The following is a 5,162-nucleotide window of genomic DNA, read 5'->3' as shown; positions in this document are numbered from 1 at the left end:
TGTTTTCTTGTGTTGATTCTCAGATTTGAATGTATTCAATTTATATGCTTGTGTCACGGCAATCACTATAAGCAGAAAATAAGAGTCTACATCACTCAAAGTATCAAGTGGGTCATTTATGAGACTGGAACATTGGTGGGGGGAAATATTGTCTCCATCTGGTATTTGTTTGAAATAAGTATATCTTGAAGGAAAACAAAATTTTGATCTTAATGAAAAACAGCACTTGAGAGGAAAAAAGACAAGCATAAACCTGTAAAAAATATAGGTTGTTAAATATATATTCTGTAATTGACAACTTAAAATGGTGGACAATGACCTCTGACAATCTCTTTCTGGCAAGAAAGGATGCAATCTGTTCCATTGTTTCTGTCATATGGTGTGACTTTAAAGAGGACATAGACATTTTCCTAAGGTCTACCTTACCCTTCCTATAATATGTAATCTGTCCTCCACATCAAAGTTAAACCAGTGGCATATTGCACACCTGTGAGGTTACTTTCCTTGAGTCAGTTCCCAATTTGATAAAGACCAGCAGGAGTGATCCATGGGAGTCAACTTGTTCTTTAATCCTTTATCTCCCCTGAAATAGGCTATTGCAATAATAATGGACCTCATCCTGTTGAAATCAGCAAAACTGAAAGAAAAAATGTACTGAGTACTTTTTAAAAGCATGATTATTCTTCTGTGCCCTTTAATAAATTGTTTTCCCAACAAACTAAGAAAAATCCATTTTTCTTTCCCTAGCAGTTAAAATTGCAGGTAGCATGTTGGATCATAATTTTAGATTTTGTCCAATCTTCCTGTGGTTCTGTGATTGGTTAAGATAATTTTTTTGAAGAAGAAAACCCACAGAAATGTCTATGAGCAAGGCCTAGCTGGTAGCACTTCTAACCTGGATCAAGTGTGTGACATATACTCATCCATCTGGAGGATGGAGCCCTTCTCTTCCACTGTAAGTTAGGAGCCATAAGTTTCTGTTGACTAGGTTGTTAATAGTGTAACACGTTTCTCATGATCACATAAAATAGTTCATTATGTATTATTTAGTCATGACTGGTTAGAAATTGTGGCCTTTTTTGGCTTCTTGAAATTCATTTACCTTTTGTGGGGAGGCAGTGGTAATTAAAACACATAGGAACATGACTTTTTGGAACATCATTTAGCCAGCAACTTAGTTATCCAGGACACTGGCAAAAAAATAAGAAAACAAAAAGCCTCTCAAGAGCCAAAATAGGTGTCATAAAATTCATGCTCTAGAGCTTGTGGGCTTCACACACCTCAAAACGAAGGCATCAGGATTCTCCTCTTTGCTTTTACTTTGTATGCAATTTCAATAAACTTCCATACCTTGTTTCCCAGCAAGGTCATCTGAGGTAGTGTGGTGCCTGCAAAAAGCGTTTTTTATTCCCCCTGAGTGCCAAGAAGTGATGACAGCCTGACCTGGGAGATAGAAAAATGAAGATAGAAAAAACCAAAAACAGTATCTGAGGGGAATAAAGTATGCAGACTCAATAGCTGCATATATTTCGATATCCATGAGAGAATCACTGCACTGCAACACAATATAGTGATAACATACTCAAGACCCAAAGTCAAGAAGAATTTATATTCAGTACCCTTTAAGGAGATGGGGAAATAAGTGGTGCGCTTTAATTTTTTTCTTTTTCTTTTTTTGGTATTTAAATTTTTTCACATCACCCGTATTTTGCCTTGTATGCCTCTCTCCTTTGTCTTCTTAATCTATCTTTAGCACCCCTCGTTGAACAAATGTTTTAAAAACACTGAAAAATAAAACTTATTGATCGACTTTCAGTTATTTTGCACTATAACATTGTACACATTGTTCTAATTCTGCTCAGTAGACTGTCAATTCAGAGTTTCTAGGTTTCCTTTGAATCTGACCATTTCATCATTTCTTATTGCACAATAATATTCTATTATATTAATATGCCACAATTTGTTTAGCTGTTTTCCCACAGAAGGATACTCCTTTAGGTTCTGATTTCTGGCTACCATGAAAAGATTTATAGTAAATATTTTTGTATTAGAAGTCCTTTCTCCCTTTTTTTTTTTTAAATGTCTTTGGGGAATATAAGTTAGGCCAAAAGATATATACAGTTTAGTGACTTTTGGGGCATAGTTGCAAATTTCCAGAGTGGCTAGACCAATTCGTAGCTGCACCAACAGTGAATTCATTTATGTAAGTGTTTTCTTAAAGCCTCGCCAACATTTGTCATTTTCCTCTTTGTTAGTCTTTTCTTGTTAATCCAATGTGTATGGAACCTCGGTTCTGTTTTGTATTTCTCTTAGTTATTAGTGATTGAACATTTTTTCCATGATTGTTGATAACTCAGATTTTTTCTTTTAAAACTGACTGTCTTTGTCCTTCAATTATTCATCCATTGGGGAATGCTTCTTAATCTTTTAAATTTGATTCAGTAGAGAAATACAAATTAAGACAACTCTGAGGTACCACCTTATACCTATTAGGTTGGCTAATATGACAAAAAAAGGAAAATGATAAATGTTGGGGAGGATATAGGAAAAATGGGACACTTGCACTTTTGGTGGAGTTGTGAACTGATCCAATCATTCTGGAGAACAATTTAGAACTAGGCCCAAAGAGCAATCAAACTGTATACCCTTTGACCCAGAAATACCACTACTAGGTCTGTACACCAAAGAGATCAAAGAAAAGGGAAAAGGACCTACATGTACAAAAATATAGCAACTTTTTTTTGGTGGTGGCAAAGAATTGGAAATTGAGGGGATGCCCATCAATTGGGGAATTGCTGAACAAGTTGTATATGAATGCAATACTATTTTACTGTAAGAAATGAGCCAGGTGGATTTTGGAAAAATCCTGGAAAGATTTACATGAACTGATGCAAGGTGAAATGAGCAGAATCGGGAGAACATTGTATACAGTAACAGCAACATTGTGCGATGATCAATCATGATTGACTTAGCTCTTTTCAGCAATACAATGATCTAAGACAACTCCAAAAATCGCATGATGAAAATTGTCATCCTCATCCAGAGGTGGAGTCTGAATGCAGATCGAAGTGTACTATTTTCACTTTAATTTTTTTCCCTTTGTTCTGTTTCTTCCTTCACAACATGACTGCAATTGAAATATGTTTTACATGATTGCACATATATAACCTATATCAAATTGTTTACCTCTTAGGGTGGGGGGAGGGGAGGGAGGGAGGGAGAAGATTTGAGATTCAAAATTTTATAAAAAATGAATGTTAAAAATTGTCTTTACATGTAATTGGAAAAAAATGAAATACTATTTAAAAGAAAAAAGTTTATCATAAATGTTTCTATAATAAAATATTTATTGATTTAAAAAGTTGAGTCAGTTACTTATGTTGGTTATGACCTTTGTTACAAAAACTTGCTACTTTTCCCATTTAACTTTTCCTTCTAATTTTAGCTTCATTAGATTTGTTTGTTAAAAAACTTTAAATGGGGCAGCTAGGTGGCGCAGTGGATAGAACACCGGCCCTGGAGTCAGGAGGACCTGAGTTCAGATTTGGCCTCAGACACTTAACACTTACTAGCTGTGTGACCCTGGGCAAGTCACTTAACCCCAATTGCCTCACTAAAAAAAACCAACCAAACAAAAAAAACCAAACTTTAAATTTTGTAAAATGAAAATTATCTATTTTGTGTGATCCTCTCTATCATTTAGTTTTGAATTCTTTCCATAAATCTTAAATGTAATTTCTTCCTTGCTCCTCAAATTTGCCTATGATTTGACCTTTTATATTTAGGTCATATATCTATTAGGAGCTTATCTTGCTGTATGGTATGAGGTGTTGGTCTAAACTTCCACCAGACTGTCGTCTATTTATCCCTGCACTTTTTTGTTAAATGAGTACTTTTCCCAGTAACCTGGGAGTCTTTTCATCTATCAAATACTATGCTGCTATGTCTACTTCTATATATTGTGTATCTAATCTATTTCAGTGATAAACTCATTTTTTAAGTAGTTTAAAAAATAATTACTGCTTTATGGTACAGTTTGAGGTCTACTTCTGATAGACCCCTTTCCCATTTCTTTTTTCATTATTACCCTTGTGAGCCTTGACCTTTTGTTCCTTCCTGTGAATTCCATTGCCTCCCCCACCCCCCTTCCCCCAGCCCTCTAAAATAGTCCTTTGGTGGTTTGGTACAGTACTGAATAAATTAATTTAAGTAGTATTGACATTTTTATTATATTGGGTCAACCTATCCATGAGCAATGACTGTTTCTCCAATTATTTAGGTCTGTTTCTTCAGATGGAACATTTTAGTACATATACATATCAATGTGTTAAAATAGGCTTTGATAATTACAAGAAAAAGCTTCATATATCTGGGAAGGTCCACTTAGGTGAATCCTGATCACAGAATAAATGAAGCATTAGTATTTAGGAGGAAGTTCTCATTTAAAGCGAAGGTAATATGAAAAACTTCCAGATTCTCAGAGTTGAAAAGGGGTCTTGAGTGATTTCATCTAACCTATACTTAATAAGGAATCCCCTCTACATTATCCCCAGCCTCTAGTTAACCTCTACTAAGAAGGTACTCATTACTTCTTGAAGTCATCCATTCCACATTTGGATAAGTTGGTGTTAGGAAGATTTTTCTTCTATCCTTTAAACTTTAGGAAGCAAACCAAATCTATGGGATGATTTGGCCTCTTCTGCCTTCTCTTCCTTGTATGCATAATCATTTTCATTTACCTCATAGTAATAGATTATCATTAACTCTCCACTGGAGAAGAAAAACCTTTTGGAATTGAATGTATCTAGCTCCTGCCTGATAATTTAGAATAGGAGATTAGAGATATCTTAGATTGCAAATGCAAAGGGACCTTTGTGAATTTATTCTTTTTTTTTTTTTAAGTGAGGCAATTGGGGTTAAGCGACTTGACCAGGGTCACACAGCTAGTAAGTGTTAAGTGTCTGAGGCCGGATTTGAACTCAGGTACTCCTGACTCCAGGGCCGGTGCTGTATCCACTGCGCCACCTAGCTGCCCCTGTGAATTTATTCTTAAACCTCAAAAGCATTCTGAAATCTTGCTTTGTCATTTGAGTTCTGACAAACATGACTATGAAATATTACTATATACTCTATGCATAACAATTCAAGATATGGAGGAAAAA

Source organism: Dromiciops gliroides, chromosome 1 (genome assembly GCF_019393635.1).
Source record: "Dromiciops gliroides isolate mDroGli1 chromosome 1, mDroGli1.pri, whole genome shotgun sequence".
In the NCBI taxonomy this organism is placed as follows: Eukaryota; Metazoa; Chordata; class Mammalia; order Microbiotheria; family Microbiotheriidae; genus Dromiciops; species Dromiciops gliroides.
The sequence above is the reverse complement of the archived record's forward strand: the minus strand, read 5'-3'. Positions refer to the sequence as shown.